Source organism: Neopelma chrysocephalum, unplaced genomic scaffold (assembly GCF_003984885.1).
Source record: "Neopelma chrysocephalum unplaced genomic scaffold, ASM398488v2 Primary Assembly neopelma1_23, whole genome shotgun sequence".
Taxonomy (NCBI): Eukaryota; Metazoa; Chordata; class Aves; order Passeriformes; family Pipridae; genus Neopelma; species Neopelma chrysocephalum.
The window spans coordinates 17164872-17182278 of record NW_020897691.1 but is presented as its reverse complement, the minus strand read 5'-3'; the positions used below and the strand labels follow the sequence as shown (position 1 = coordinate 17182278).

General features: G+C 38.4%; 1 protein-coding gene and 1 long non-coding RNA gene across 5 annotated transcripts in view; one reads left to right on the top strand and one right to left on the bottom strand.

Moving 5' to 3' along the window:
* The window catches only part of RGS17 (regulator of G protein signaling 17), a 75343-nt gene that overhangs the window by 19631 nt on the left and 38305 nt on the right, over positions 1-17407 (top strand). The window lies entirely within an intron of this gene.
* LOC113970104 lies at positions 364-1549 on the bottom strand. Its single transcript, XR_003535041.1, has 2 exons — positions 1421-1549; positions 364-498 (listed from the first exon to the last, which is right to left on the bottom strand). It is a non-coding gene; the product is annotated as an uncharacterized LOC113970104 (long non-coding RNA).

Sequence of the window (17407 nt, the reverse complement as noted above, 5' to 3'; positions counted from 1 at the left end):
ACCATCTTGCTTTTTGCCAAATGGCTATAAACTGCCACAAGAGCTTTACAGTAGATATTTCTGCAGCTGAAGCGTAAGCACTCCCTGATAACGAGGGAGGACAAAGAGAAAGGGACCTGAAAAAGCTGAGTCAGCTGGCAGAACTGCTTTAGTAAAGGAGGACAAGGTGAACATTTGCAAACTCCTGCATCATGGCATATGTCATCCTCTTGAGCAAGGAGTGGAAACTGTCCTCTGCATTTGCCCAGGAGTAATCCTGACTCATTTAGGAGACACAGTGTATCCAAGCTATTACTTGGGTTTTGATAGAAATAGTAATTTTGCTTCTGCTTATTCTATAGCAATTTGACATGTCAGTTCTCAGTGTCAAGCTTTTTTACTGTCAAGCAAATAAGTCAAAAATCTCTGTCCTGTATTATTCCCTCTTTCTTCATAGGAGTAAAAAGTGCAAGGGCTATCCAAAGTATGTTAAGAACTTTGTGTCTCATTCCTCTGGTCCTAAAAAGAAAAGAGGAAAAAAAACCCCAAAACTTTAACTGTATCCAAAATGAAATATGTTCAATTCTATCTGGGGACTTTTGGGGCTTTCAAGAAAACATTGTGTCCTAAATCCTTACTTGATGATTTCTTGTATAAGTCTGCAAAATATCCCTTATGCACTTGCTTTTATGCTCATATGGTTTGTTATAGGAAACCAAAAGTCCTCTTCCTTCTAGGGTTATTTGGGAAACTGATGCATATCTCAGGTGTTTGGAATTGGATGAAAATTCTATGCTAGTGCATAAAACTGCTTTCTTACCAAACTGTGTCTTTACAATAGCTAAGATGGAGTTAAACCAGAAATATATCCAGGCAGATTTATTGGTTCACTGGATAAAATGGTTACTCTTTGATGTACACTACAGCAGCGCTTTAAATTATGTCTCTTCTCCAACAGCTCATGTAAAGCTTTTGTTCACTGTTCACTTTCTCATTTTAAAATACCAGTTTATATAGTTTTTCCAGTTTAAAAGTAAAGAGATGGTAAATGGTGAGTAATAATTCCTAGATGTATTTATGATTCAGCAACCCTAGAAAGCAGCTATGCAAATAATAGATACTCGTGAAAGAAGTACCAGGGTAATTTCTTAATCTTTGAAGCAGAACTTTTCAGGCAGCAGTCTCTGTGTATCACTCAGTTTTGCATCCCTGATCCATTCAGTTGTCCAGACAGGAAACCTTCCACACAGTGCATGTGCTGTGGTGCAGTCAGGACTAAAGACCTTGTCATAATATACAGTAACTTGATTGTGGTCACTCGATAGCTTTATGCATGGACAGGAGTAATTATTGTTCTCACATACAAGATTTCTTTTTGCACAAGTTTAGCGTAAACATCAGATAATTATTATAAGATATCAGGTATTATTATAATATTGACACTACTTGACTGAGTGAAGTTCTGGTTTTTCTTCTCCATTATTCTCAAAGAGTCCCATTCCTTCAGTTCAATCATTACTCGTCTACTGGTGTACTCAAAAGGGATTGAGCTAATTAGCAGAGGTAGCCTAGATGTCTGTAACAGAAGAGATTAAATTGTCAAAAAAATCTAAATATTCTGGTTTTTTTCTAATTGTGAGACACTTAGAGTAACCAACTTACTTCTAGCTGCCAGTGTATTTGGCTTTGTACCTGGTATTGGTATTCAAATATAATTGTTTTATGAAGTAGAAAAGCTTTGTTAACCTAAAAAGCTTTTGTTAGCATTTACTCTTTGTTAAATACATAACTTGCTATGAGGGAACACTGTTTTCTGCTGTAAAATAACCAGGTATTCTTAACTGAATCAGTAGCAATCAGTTAATGAGAGCCAAATTTAAGGTGTTTGTTCACATCCTAAGAAACAAGCAAACATGATTTGGGTACAAGAAGAATTCTCAGCGTGTTTGTTAAGTATTGGTTTGGGGTTTTTTTCCTAACCAACTATTTATTAATTCTCTAATTTGAGCTCTGATTTCTCCTCTGAATTGTTTTCCTATTTTTAGTCAGATCACAGCAGTTTTCACTATTCATGTGGAAGCACTCAGGGTTTTTCAGCACAACTGCTTGAAAACAAGATAAACTGGATTCCAGAGGAGAATGCAACTTTTAAATCTAGAAAATTAGTGGTTTATAAGCAAGTAGGAAATTGATATTATCGTAAAAGTATTGTAGTCTACTTTTAACTTGCTGCATCTCTAGGAATGAGTTGACACAGAGTCCTGAACAACTCTAGAGCCAGAAAGATTTGGCCTGTCCCAGGAGCATCTTTAGCATTTTCAAAACTGTTCCTCCCCTGAATAGTGAAAAAAGTCTTTTAAGCATAACCATCCTTCATTCATAGGAAAATGTGAAAATTAGGATGGATTAATTAAAACATAAGAGTTTGGGTATTCCTTTATTTCAATTCCCAATATAAATTGATTCATTTCAACCCAAAGACTTCTTTAAATGAAAAACTGGCCTCCATTGATCCAAATGAAATCAAAACAGAAAAAAGCAAAACTAAACCACTTCAGTGAGATACTTTGGCAACTTCCAAACTTGCTATAAAAGATTTTTTTTTAGAGAACATCTGTCAAAACCAATTATTTCAGCACTCAGTTTTGACAAACATAGACTTTTCTAAAGAATGCTTAATTGAAATATTCCTTACCATGCCTGTTCTAGATTGACGTGGGAGTTGGCTAGTAGCTAGACACTGTGCAAAAGAAATATATTTGTGTAGCCAAAGGAAGAAAAGCAAGCTGGGGAGTGAGGGCATAAAAGTTAAGGTGATGTTATATAAGGTAACTTCTTTCCCAGAAAAATCACATAGCGAGCAGAAAGCATTACTGATTTTGTTTGCTGTGATGGCAAGGGGAACTAGCATGGCTGAACTGGGATTGCTTAATGCCCTGACTGTTTCCCTGCCCTGGAAAACATCCATATATTATCAATATGTTCTCTGCAGGACATAGCAGTATTATATCAACATTCACAGTGCTGGTTAAAAAATTAAATTTCACAGGAAATGGGTGTCATCAGTATCACATTTTGGTGAAAAAAGATTAAAATCTAGATTTCCCTTTACTCCATGGAATAGCCTTTTTGACACTGATGCCCAATGAAAAGCTTATGTTCTGCTAATTGCAGGGCCACAGAAAACTACATACATGCACACAGTTGCAGAGCTTCATGTTCCTCTTGAAATACCTTAACAGAATAATTACCTTGCCAATTACAAATTAAACCTGCTTATAAAGCATCTCCCCATTTTTAGGCTGAATTTTAAAGAAAAAAAAGTGGTTGTTCTTTGCTGCTATTGCACCTCCCACCATATTTATTACTGCTGCTACTACCACAGCTGCCTCTGTAGCAGAGGCAGTGGTAAGGTGCACTGAGACAGACAGCAGTGGTACTTTCATCAGGAGCTATACCTGTGGAGGTGGAAAAAGTGCAATGATAAGAGCAGTATCAAAAGAGTTGCATACATGTAGGATGAGTTGGAATTTCTGCACTCCTAGGGAGAGGAAATGAGATGCTGGAGAGATTTCAGAACCTTTTTATTCCTCCAAATCAAATCCTCTTTCCCCCCCCCCCCCCGCTAAAGCACAGCAGGAGAATAGTGATTACACTCTCCCTGTGCAATTCCATCTTTCTAGCCACAGCCATTTTAGGGGCAGATATAATTAATCTTTTTCTTGTGCACTTGAGAATGCCTTGGGATACTCTCCAAGTCTCATCTTCAGCAGACACCTTTGTTCCCCGGGGGGAATTTATTCACTGCCACAAATCACTTACTTTGAACATCCTAATCGATACATTTCAAGAGAGTTTGAATAAATTATGCTTGGAAGCTGTAGTGAATAATTCTCCATTCAGAAAAAAACAAACTCTCCTTGAGAGGGTACGCATTATATATAATTCTGGAGCAGAACTGACAAAATGGACAGAGATACCTAGATAACTAGTTCACTATAGCAGCTACTCTTCTGTGTGAATTTTAGGGAACAATAAAACAAAAACATAGAAGATACTCAGGTTTTTAGTGTAATGGCAGAGGTTGTTCTTTCAACCATAACAACAAAATAAATCTTGTTTCCATAGGCCTTGCTGACATTAAAGCCCTGGATGTACCAAGGGGATAATAGATCACTTTCTCAGCCTCAGTAGGTAAATGAGAATACTGGGTTTTACGACCCTCCTTTTCTGAGGCCTTGAGGAGTGAAAGAGGACATGAATGTCAGGAGTCCCTTGTAACACCCATAAATTGATTAAAATTTTAATTTACCTCATCTTATGTAAACAAATATTCTAAGGGAAGGTGTCCAGAGGATGGGTCCAGGCTCTTTTCATTGGTGCCCAATGACAGCACAAGGGACAACAGGCACAAGCTGAAACACAGGAAGTTCCTGTGACCTGAACATGAGGAAGAACTTCTTTATTGTGAGAGTGACCAAGCACAGAAGCAGACTGCCCAGAGAGGTTATGGAGTCTCCTCTGGAAATACTTGTTGAAACCTACTGTAGGTGAACCTGCTTAAGCAAGGGTGTTGGACTAGATGAACTCCAGAAGTCTCTTCCAACCCCAACCATTCAGTGATTCTGTGACTGTGTGTGTATGTGTCAGTAGGAATGGGAAGGCAAAGGAAGAACAAAGGGGTTGTAGTGACACTAAATTACTTCACTGAGCTCCAGTTTGATTTAATTCAGCCTACCAAAAGCCTGACTGAAATGAAGTCTGCAGTCTTGAACTGCTGACTGAGAAGTAGGCAGGGACAGGGAAGGAGTCATTAGAAATGCTGAAGTGGCTGGCATTCCTGATTACTGCAAGAACACTCAGGCTCACCACACCTCTGCAAAGGAAGAAACACCTACAATAGAGTCAAGAGAGTAGCCTCATTTACTACTAAACAGGAAGATCAGAATTTGGCCTTTTGTCACTGAAGTGTCAATTCATTAATACAAATGATAGTTTCGATACAGGCAATTAAAATGATGAGTGATGTGAATAGGAAAGGACCCACTCCAGTAAAATTGTTCTTCTGAATTAATTTGAATTTGAAAAGATCACAGAGCTGATAGAAGTGCCAATTAACTTGGGCAAAAATGAGACTATCAATCCAATGGAAATCTGCCTTCCTTAAATATTTGTGTTCATTTCAAATGATTGAAATAACTCTGCAAAACTTCTGAACTTTGATTTAGAAATACCAAAGCATCATTAAAACAACTCCATCTAAGTATTTCAGGCATTACATGCAGAACAGCACCTTTCCATTGAATCAAGATGTTCTCTACCCACTGTTTCCTGTGATGCACTTCCAGTAATGCAACTTCAGTGATACATGGTGGGCTTTAGGCAATGAGACAAAACAGTGTGTCCTCCCAGCAGTAGAGAAATTGATGAATCATGGCATCAGTGGCAGAAACAGTCTAATGCTGAACTGAACAAATCTGAAAGGAGGCAGGGAGAGGGGAGATTTCCCCCAACCAGAAACTTAGAACATAACCAACAAAATCTTTCCACCACTACCACACCCCTGGAAACATGTAATGTTGCAAAAATGCTGTTTTCCAGCAGTCACAGGGAAACTTTGATTAGTCCTTGGCAGAACCACATTAAATGTTGTTCAGTAATTTGTAGCAAGACACAATTGTTGAATTTTGCAGAATATTTTGTATTTTTTAAAACTCTGTAACTTTGAAATATCACTAGAAAGGCTTGTCTAATAGCTGGTATGAGCAGCAGCATATAATTTTGAGTCTTTTTCTGGGAAAAAGGTGCAGTCATAGTTGTGAATATTATTGAGTAATTCACAAGTGTTTCAGGATAGAGCAGGTTATTTGGAAGGTTTTTTATGGATAAATAAATCAAAAGTAAGATACCTGGTGACTTCACAAAAACCTGAGCAGGAGTGTTGAGCAACATCATCTGCATAATTTTTCATAAGCCATTTTTTGGTTCAACTGAATTAGCTTTCCTGTCAGAGCACGTGGAGTACACAACTTCTTGGTTCTCATCACTTTCATTAACTATATTCAAATTATCTGTAATGATTAATTAACTTGAAAAGAATTGCCTGGCAACATGCCTTTATCCACTTCCTCCTTGTGGTTGAAAGCATTGCCTTGACATGGGAGTGAAGGGTGACATATATTTACATAAAAATAGGGGACAAAGTCTCCTTCATGTTGCCATGTTCCTTCCTCCTTCAGTAAGAATTGCTCATGGAGTTGTCTCAGCCCATTCTGGGGGACCTTATTCTTGCAGTTCCCTCTACAGAACAGCATCCTTAGGTGGGCTGAAACCAGGGCTAGAGCCACATGTTGGGTTTGGAGGAGGGAGGACATTCAAGGGCCTTGCAAGGGATACCAACCACAGCCAGGCACCAGTCCAGAGACGACAAAAGTACTAATGGAAACTGTTACCCCAGCTTTAGGGGAAGAAAAGAGCAGATCATCCTCCACTAAGAGCTGGAAGTCTGGAAATTGGAAAGGCTAATAGAGAAGTTTCAGACATTCCTTCATTTTAGCAGTAGTCAGTGCTATTGGAAAAGGAAGGTGGGCAGGAGCATTCGTGTTTCTGAAAGTAGATGGTACTGAGGAATCCATTGGGTTTTGTTATTTTTGATAACTCGAGAAGAGGTGCTTAACAACCTATGCTATGTTCGAACTAGGAGCAATGTACAAAAATGAGCCCCAGAAACAACGTGTTTTCTAGCAAGATATTACATGCAAATAAAAATGGAGTTAATGACTGGTCTACATTTCAAAGGTAATTTTGGGAAGGTGAATTTAGATACAAAACCACACGAGGACTGCAATTTGAGGCAAAGCCCTTGGCCTACTGAAAGATCCATAATTAACTCTTATCAATAGTGTGGGAAATGAAGACAAACGTAAAACACACTTAGAAACAGACGTGACATAGAATGGCATTCAGAACTCAAAGTTCACTGTGGGCAGCACCCTACAAACAACATAAGCATGGCTGCCCAGTGTGGAAAAAACAAAGGAATTGTGTTGGAATTTGCCCTTAGGAAGACTTAGCAAATTTTAGGAAATTCAATGAACAGAAGAATGTTGCCATACAGTCCAAGACAGCCCTGGAATGGATTATTAATTGTAAATATATGGAATGCTCAGTTATCCAATGTTGAATGCCAATGCACAGTTAGTACAGTGCTGGAAGTGCTGACTGTATCTCAGCTACAGATACTAACAAGTAACAGAAACAGGAGTTTCTGGGTGACTTTTGCCCCACAAGAGGACAGATGAATAACATACGGAGAAGGTAACTAACACCTGCAGTACTGGTGGGGAAATAACTGTTGTATATTTCTTTTTTGTCTATAAGCTGTTTTCCTTTCAGAAGAGGCTTCAGGTGGCCTCCAGTGGAATGGTAGTCTGGAGACCTCTGCCTCCACATGCTCTGTGAGTGGCACGTGTACCTGCTGTATCAGCCTCATTTGTTCTACATCTGTGAGCTCCTCTGTGCAGCACAGGGCAATTCTTCATCAGTTGTCTCCAAGCATAACTGAGTAACTCTACTGGGATTTTATTTGTTCTCCTTGTCTGTAATGTGGAATGAAGCCACTCCAAGAGATGTGCATTAGAACTAGCAAGGATTGTAAGACTAATATTAGGCATGCTGACTTGTGTCGAGTGTGCTGGGAAGAAATGCTGAGGGTTTTTTTCAGTCGTGTGTTTACTGAATGTGCCAAAACTTTGCAAGATGCATGAGTCAAATATAAAACATAACAGGAAAACATCATTTAGTTTGAGAGCTCTTGAAACAAAGCAGTAGTCTCTTTATTGAGAAATATTGAGAAATATTAAACATTGTGTTTAATGCCCCTCTGTAAAGCCTCTGTTACTACTTACCATTGCACTTAATTGCACACCATTCAGGTATCAGCAAGGAAAGACATAAAGTAGGTCTCTGACTCCACACAATTGTGTTAAATATTCATATTTTTCCTCAAAGGATAAAGATTTATTTAACTGTAGTAAATGTAATGGTTTTTGCTTCATGAAAGAGCTAGAATGTCAGAGGAATCTCTGATCCACATCATGAAACCTTGGAAACCAGCAGTATGAAACAACCTTATGCCTAATGCTTAAAGCATAGATATCTTTGCAGTAAATAAAAATATTTCCATAGAGTTTTCTGTAACTTATGCATTTTTTAAATCATTCTGTCTCCAAAATTTCTTAAACCTAAGGGGTTTAAGAGTATGTTCAGAGTTTTTCACCTTCTTCAGAATGAGAGCCTCATCTTCACTTTGCCTCAAATTGGAGAAACTTTTAAGGGTTGGTTCAGTGAACAAAGCATATTACAATGACCAGATGTTTTTGAAAGTCCTATCATACAGAATATGTATTTTCTGTAAGAGGAAAGACAGACCTTAGTCCATAAAAAGCATGGCTTGCTAGTAGTATTGTGCCCTAATTTCCAGTTTACTCACTCAAAAAAAAGGCTTCATTATTCTTTTGTTGTAAAAGGGTTTGGAAGAAAAGATACTAGAAATAGGTAGGATAGAGATTTTAAAGCAACTGATTCCATATTACGTATAAATATTATAGAATAACATACTCCACCTTATGCCTCAATAGAATCAGCTGAGGCAAATAAAAATGGGTCATAAGAATTTTGACCTGAAATGAAAGCTAGATAAGGCCCTTCAGCTGGAATATTTTGAATTTTTATGTTTTAGGGGAGTAAAAAAAACACGAACCACCTCTAAAGAAACCTTGTTTCTAATTGTTGCCTTTTTTAAAAACAGACTGAAGTAGTCACTGATACTAAACCTCCTCCTTAGCCTGATGCAAAGCTTGGTGGCTTCAACCATATTTTCTAGTTTTATTGCGTAACTTGTTTCTCCTCCCCAAAGCATGTGATGAAGCTGCACAATTGGCAGGACTGGATCTAGCCTAAACACTCCTGACATAAAACAAACAAACAAACAAAAAAAAACAACCACAGAGGGGTCTAGCTCTGCTAGACTCAATATACTGGGGCTAGAAAGCAAGCACTACCCTTCTCCTTCAACATCCTTTCCCAGCAACACCCTTCCCCTTTGCCTCAGTGACTGAAGGTAGCTCACAGTTGTGGCTGGAAAAACAGGAATTTATTGTTCAGTGGTAGGCTATCCAGCCAGGCCATACTGCTCAAAGCTCTTCACATTCATCTGGTTTCTGACTTTTCGTTTCGGTTTCCTAAGCTGATGATACATATGAGATCTTGCTGTGTCTTCCTGTCACTAACTTCATGTATGTCATTCAGTTTCAATCAAATGACAGGTCAAACTTTCAAAGACAATTTCAAAGGCAGAAAATTAACCCAAGTGCCTGGGAAAAAATCCAACAGCCAAGTGAAGGAGAGAGGTCCTTCTAAAGCTCTTGTGGAGAGAATCACAGAATCATAGAATCATCACAGAATGGGTAAGGTTGGAAGGCACAAGAGGGGGTTATCTAGTCCAACCTCCCTGCTCAAACAGGGTCATCCTAGAGCACATGGCACAGGATTGCCTCCAGATGGTTCTTGAATATCTTCAGCGAGGGAGACTCCACAACCTCTCTGGGCAATCTGTGCAAGTGCGCAGTCACCCATACAGTAAAGAAGTTCTTCCCCATATTGAGGTGGAACTTTCTGTACATCTGTTTCTGCACATCTGTTTCTGCCCATTGCCTCTTGTCCTATTGCTCAGCACCACCAAGAACAGCCTAGCTTCAACTTCTTGACACCCTCCTTTCAGATACTTACAAACATTGACGAGGTCCCCTCTCAGTTGTCTCTTCTTGAGGCTGAACAGGCCCATCCTGTTCATATTTGATCTGCAAGCTTAAGCTTTACTGGCCAACAGCGTTGGTGTAAACCCAAGCTGCTGCAAGAGTTGCTGTGACTGAGAAGGTCCTCGGAAGGAATTGGTGTGTGAGGTCACAGTACAAACGGGCTTCTTCCCAAGCTTCCCGTGTTCCCCATCCTCTTACAGATCTCACAGCAAGGTCCTGCTTTCAAAGAGAGTTTGGAACAGGATTCAGTGTCCAAGTCATGGTACAACTGAATGTCTCAGAAAGGGCAAATCGTGGGGAAGGTGGAGTTTTAATCCACTTATGCTGTCCTTAAACATACAGTGAACAAGCTGTCCTGAGTTCTTGCACAGTCCTTTTAAATCAAAACATTACCTTGTCTTCGTAGACGTAATTTTTCTAAAATTCAGCAACCCCCCCCTACCTGTTTCATTGGCTAGAGGATATATATGTGCCTTTCTGCAAAGCTCTGTAGCTTTTTTTAACATTATGAAGTACTGGACAAAAGGATGCCTATGGACCTCCTCTGTGGAGTCAGTCATCTGTGTGGCAGTAAATGAGGACAGCAGGCTGTACTGCCAGTGAGCAGAGCTTTTATTGGAATGGGGTGCTATACCAGACATTCACATCAAGTTTCACTCAGTGATGTCACAGTGGTGTTTCAAGAGGTCTTGTCTGCTGATCTTCAGGGCTCTATTTATCTAAATAAGGTTGGTTTACTCTATCCCATTGCATACTCAAGTGGAAAAGCTACTTTACAGTAACATAGTTGGTAATTGCAAACCTGTGCTAATGCTCAGTGTAAGAGTAAAGAGCTTGTAAATGTACGGATATGACTAGGCGTGACACTTTCACACCAAAATTTGCATGTTTCCAGAGATTTCAAAGGTTTTAAGTTTTTACAATATGTTTTTAGTCCCTTGTGTTTTAGCAGATTTTTTTTTTATGTTGGTACAATAAGTAGATTAAGAAAAATCGTGAACTTCATATTATGGGAAAGTAGTTTTAAGTTCCATCCTTTAAAAAATTGAAGTGTTAAAAGTAGACCTTTTATGTAAGTCTGTTTTGTAATTCACTTATAAGTGGTCTTCAAGAGGTTTGGATGTATTTTGCTCTTTTCTGGGCAACAAATAATTTGCAATTCTTTTTTCCTTCTTGAGCTTTGAAAAAATGCGGTAGCACCACAGCCTTCCCTAAGCACATATTGCTTCAAGTATACCATCATACAAAGACAATGAGGAACAAATTAACTTCTGGAATATTACTTACTATTATTGTCTGTCCTCCAAAGTAAAATGTCCTTTCCAAGAAGGAAAAATGCTGGATTCTTTCTATGTAGATTTTTATTTAGCATTTGTAGACATTTTAGAAGAGTTTACTCACATGCTTGATAGAATTAAAAAGATAAAAAACAAAGGAAGAAAAACTGGTATATGGTTTTTTAATATGTAAGTTTTCCATGCAGCAATAACTGTCAGATTCTGCAGGAAGACATAATATATTCTGTTGGTGAATATGAAAATACATGCACAGCTTGCTATAAAAATTTGTTTACTGGGATGGTTGGAAATTTTTATTTTTAAAATTGACACATTAAAAAATGATGATGGAAGAGAAAAGAGAGGAGAAGAAATTGTAGTAGTTTTTATTTTATTTCTTTAAACCTTCAGACATCCCTTCCAATGCACAACATGCTAACTAGTTTTGGGGACTTCTCACGCTAGTTTCAGAACACCTCAAGCCCTCTGCCTAGGGAATCTCTATGGATTGAGAGATACCACTTTCACTGTCAGGCATTTTCTGTATAATTTAGACATTTATGGCTTTCTTTTGCTTCATACTTGCATTATACCTCTCTCTTTAGGAGAGAGAGACATCAGGTGTTCACTACCTGATGTTATAAAGTACCAACAGACATATAAATTTGTGGTAGTTGGAAAGTGACCTGTGATTAGCTCTGGAGAAACCCATTCTTCCAGGCAAGCTAACAAACAAGACACCCGTGGGGATTCAGGCAGCTGAAGTAGATGTTTAAGTGATGAGATACACAAAGGAGGTACACAGTTTTCTACATGGGAATCATTCCAGCCAGGAAAGGGATAAAACCAGGACAGGGGAAAGGAAACTTGCTTTCTCTCACTGAAAAGACAGTAAGTTCTAGAAAGCTCTTGTAATGGCAAGGGGATTTAATCTGGAAGTCCGATTTTTCTTTTTCTCCACAAATCTCTTTTTATTTCCTGTGCTGCCTAGTGATATTGAGAGATGAGTTGTAGTGAACCTTTCTGCAGCAGCATTAGACACATATCTGCCTGCTATATTGCTCTGCAAGTTATCAGTTTCACAGCAGAGCTGACAGACATCTTAGCCAGTCAAAGACAGTGACCTCAGGAGAGGGAAGGAAAGGAGGCAATGGAAAAGGAACTGAGCTAGGACACTGGCTCAGGTCAGGAGGAGGTGGATGGTCCCATGAAAGTCTGTCACTCTGCTATCAGCTGAGTCCATCCTGTACCACTGCACTGGGTTGTTGCAGATGAGTACAAATCAGAGCTCGAAGCACACAGTGTCATCTTTTAAAAACCCTGTGGTCCTTTTTTTCTGCTGTCAGAGAACCTTAGAGGCAAACAGCTTCAGAGTCTAGACTGGTGGTTTCCACTGCACAGAGATGCCTCTTTCCATGAGATCTAGGTTGAATTTTTATATATTTGACCAGTATAAATATTGTTGCTGAAATATTTACATTGTTAACATATAAATATACTTCAAGGCGCACAGTAGTTGAAAGCTCTGTGCCTGTTCTTCTATATGTCAAAAAAGTTTTCCATTAAACGTTTGAAGCTTTTCAAGCCACATAGCTTGTCATCTCTTTGACATCCACTCTAATTTCTTGCTCCAAAATAGTTCTAACCCAAAATTTAGTCAGGTAAATTAACTTCTTTTGTCTTCCCTCTGTATTTGTTTGTTATCTTCCCATTTTCCCACTCTTGTCAGCTGTTCTTTTTATTCCATGCCAGTTTTTCCTGGTAACTTGCTGAATAGCAGAAAGAGATAAAAGAGCCCTTGATAGCTCCTCTCAATGACTGTCCTGTGCTGGTGGCGGTGATCAGTGGCTCCTAGCTCTCTCTGGACTGGTGAAGCTCTAGTCATCTCAAAACCAGCAGTAAGAGGCACACATCCACAAACAATCCTGCTACTAAAGAAAAGTGGAAAACCCTCACATGTGATAGAGCAGGAAGGACGTGAAGCTTGGTAGTAGCAGATGGAAAAATGAGTGTTGCTGCATGGGATGTGCAGCTAAACCAAACATCATTAAACACAGAACAAGCAAGTACAGTGAAAGATTCAGACCAGTAGAAATATAGGATTTCAGACAACAAACCTTCTCCATGCATGGGAACAACAGTTGATTCTAATAGCATGTGCCAGTGTGGTGGAAAAGAGCATGTCCCTCGCACAGAGCAGAATTGGTCTCCTCTCCTTTCCTCAGACCAGAAAGCATTAGCACTAACTAGAGGAGCAGTAGTATCAGGAGCTTGCTATAAGTTTAACAGAAGTAGCATAGCTTGTGGGAGGGAAGTGGAGATTCATTGCTGGTGGGTATACACTCAGTCTGTCCAGTCTCTGCCAAGGGCAAATATTCCTTTAGTTCTACGGTCATGAAATTCATAATGTGAATGTGGATGTTCTGTAATGTGAGCACAACAAGGCCACCTGGGCAATCCCTGCCCCTCTGTTTGATATTGGAAGAAACCCGTCTGCATGTACTGCTTGGATTCACCTTCTCTCACTATTCCAAGCCATCCAGAAAGACCTTAAGGCTGTTTTTACCTCGTGCCATCTTCTGCTCCTCTCTGTCTCAGTTATACCATGTTAACCAAATACCTTCTCCCCACCATACTAATCTCTTGATTTTGTTTATTAGACTTTTTTTTTATTATTATTTGTGAAGATGGTTGAAGAAAGGAGGGCTGAAACACACAGAGGTCATGTTAGAGGATACCTCAGAAGTCAGTCAGTGTAACTAAAATCAACGTAACTACCAAATATCCAGTTATTTCAAAAAGTCTATGTTAAGGAAACCTTTTTGAAGCTACTTCTGTTCAAATTTGAGACTTCCATTTCAAGAAGGAATTTGAATAAAAATAAAGAGCTTTGGAAGAAGAGGATGCAGGTCTTCATTTTACAGTGAAAATGTAGATTCCGTCGTTTCAGAGACTAGAACCATATCCAATGTGGTTTCAGAAAAGCTCTTCTCACACTTAAACAATTTTCTTAATGCCTTCCTTTGTCTTTCAGCCATAGTAGCATGTGCACCATAAACAAAGGTTGTGTACACTTATTTCATTAAATGCTGCCATTTCTGCAGATGAAAATTTTCCAGAATGGTCTTATCTACTGAAAAAGTAGTTCAAAAACATTAAAGCTTGTTTGATACTTGGATTGCACTTGCAAATCTGTTTGGCCTCTGTTAGCTACAAGTTTTTGTGCTAGGCCTAGGATTTTTTCCTTAAATTTCTGCTTAAATTTGTACAGAATCTGTGCAGATCACATGACCCCCCCCAAATCTGGCATTTTACACAGAGAAATGGCTTTGAGCACAGAAAAATTTATTCAGACATTACAGTGCTAAAGCCAGCAGTAAAGCTCTCTGTGTTCTCAAGTGTCTTCTTAGTGTCCTCTTTATGAGGAATGTCAGAGACTTTCCTCAGAGACTAAACACTTCTTTCCAGCAATATGTCAAGATCTGTGTTTCCCCACTGTGAAGAAAGTATCTTTTCAGCTTTCTAAACTGTACTGGCTTCATGTGTCTTAAGTCAGTGGAAGCCATCCTAGCCACAATGAATAGGTATATAGATGTAGTGTAAAACAGAATTCTCAGATGTTTTTCAAACACTTAACAATAAAAACAATATGCTTACAAAAAGATAAAAGGTTTCCTGATAAGTTTTACATTTTGTTTTTTTATAAAATGTTCCTGAGGACTGTAAAGTGCTCTTAATCATAATTTTAGTGCAGCTTCTTAAAAACTACATGCAGCCATCTCAAACTTTTCAATAATGCATTACTGTCAGGCTTAATGTTTTGTTACTGAGCAGTAATGTCTGATTCATAAGTACAAATTCATATCTACTCGATGATGCAAAGATTTAAGCAAGGTTTCCTCAGGATACCAAGTTCACCATAAAATAATAAAAAGAAATCTCAGACATCCTTTACGAGTACAGAAGCTGTCTGGTAAAGTCATAAAAAGAATATTACTGTACAAAAGGCAAGGATTTTATAGTATTCAGCCAAATCGCACAATTTCAGTTTAAATGAATATTTGCATAGCAGTGTTCTACCCTAAATAAAACACTTAATGTCCGAATATTTTCTGCTAGTAGTCCACAAAATTTCTTTTTATTTCAATTCTATAATGGATAAAATGTCCACTTTATGACCTTCTCAAAGCTTGTTTTGGAAGACTTTAGAAGGGGTCAGGCATCTCCAGATCAAAAGACCTGACAAGATAAAGATATCTGTAATGTAGCAGTGGTGCACGTCTTGAGATTTTTTGCTGAGTTGCAGTAACTAATAGAAGAGCAAGATGTTTTACTGTAGATGCTCAAGTCTTCAGTTCTCTGAAAGCAAAATTCAGTAGGTGCAATAACCTATTCTCTGAGCCAACAAGTATACAAAACTTACAATTTCAAGAGTTACTATCTGAAGATGGCCTGCCATTAATACAAGAGGAATGACAGCAAGGGGGCTGTGTGGTGTCTTGGGCACTGCAAGCTACTAAAGAGAAAGAAATTCGCTACATGGTTCTGCTGCCTTGGTAATCAGTTTGGGACCATTAGAGTTAAAAGCAACAGTTCATACAGCTTGATGTAGGCAGCTAAGCTTTTAAAATGAAAAACTATAATATATGCATGCCTTTTCTGGGCTGAACTCAGCATTTAAAGCACAGAATCTGTGTACTGGCCTATATGGCACATCAGCATGGGGTATGCGATATGAAGTTCTAGTTACAAATACGTGTGTCAACTTCTGTCTTGATTCAGACCTTTTTACTCTTCACAATTTTTTTTAACCTAGACATGGTGCAAAATAAAGTTTTTGAAGAACCCAGAAAAGCAAATCTGTTAAAATTTGAGTTATAATTCACATTCTGACATGACTACTGTTAACCAGAATAGTTTTTAGAAAGTGCCTTGCGCATTGATCTTGCCTTCCGAAACACAAATTCTTAAAATGCAAACATTTCGAACTTCCCATACTGCTTCAATTAATTGTAATTTTCCATGTAGACTATATTTAAATCAATTAAGGTACAGGTAAGGTTTCATTGTTGCCAATAGCTTCTAATTGTTCTGTGATAGACTACAGATACATTTAAATAAGTAAATGGAGCCCAAGGTAACTCAATTACACCTCTTTTGGTAGACTTCTTCTTCTCTATTACTGTATACAAATTTATTTGTGAAGTAGTGAGTGGCTTTCAGGACTCTGTGGCAAAAAGGAATGTACTCGTGTCGTGGTTTCTCTCGTGCAGAGTGACTAGTATGAGTGCCATTGCTCTTATGACGGCTGTGTAAGCGGTCAGCAGCACTTAAAAGGGTGCCCATGGTTCTGCTGTTTTGATTTCACTACTCACTCAGCATTGCAAGGAGTGTATGGAAATCTTTTTAGCTCAGAGATATCTTGTAAAATCTTGTGGTCCGTCTTCATTTAGCTTGTGGTACCTTTTAAACACTCCTCCAGATGAATGAAGACAGCACAAATAAAAAATCGATGTTGTGTTAGGGCTATCTTTGCATTGCAAGTGCAGCACATACATCTGTGAGATTCTTTAACTGGCAGCTGCATCCAGACTGTGTTGCATGCTTCTGTCAATCTAGCATGTCTATTCTTAAAAAAACTATGGATTTATAACATACAGCATATCACACTGTGGATTTAAAACAGATAGCATATCACAGATCATTAAACATATCATAGTCGCATTCTCTGAGGGTTTTTCCTTAGTGTTTCAAGTTAAAAAGAGGTCTGTATATTAAACATTCAATAAGGCACCTGACTACTTTGAAAAAAGAACCCAACAGTATTTCAGAGTTGTCTCCCATTGACTGTTTTAGGAAACTAAAACCCAAGCAACCAATCAAATTCTTGTAAAGATCACTCCAATTATGCCCACACAACTCATTAAAAAAATTAAAGGAAGTGCTAATGTAACTGTTCTTATGAATGTTGACATTTTCCAAATATGTGGGAAATCCAAAATATTAGTTGAAAGTCTTGAATCCACAATATACAAAGCTTTCCACAGTGTACTGGTTCTTACAGTGAAGCCTGGATGAGGTCTTAAATGAATAGTGTCTATCTTAGTACTTAGGGCTTGAAGGCTTTCAAAATCCCCAAACTTAAAAACAATTCTTGCTAGAAATCCATGTGCCAAGTGAATGCCAGTTAAGACAGTGAAAACATCAAGTATGGTTAAGAGATTTATAGAGTCACATCCAGGGCTGAAATAAGCTGGTATAAGGTATGAATTTATGTAAAGGTTTTGGTCCTTTATTGTCAAAGTCAAAAGAAGTAAAACAATGTGGAAGAAC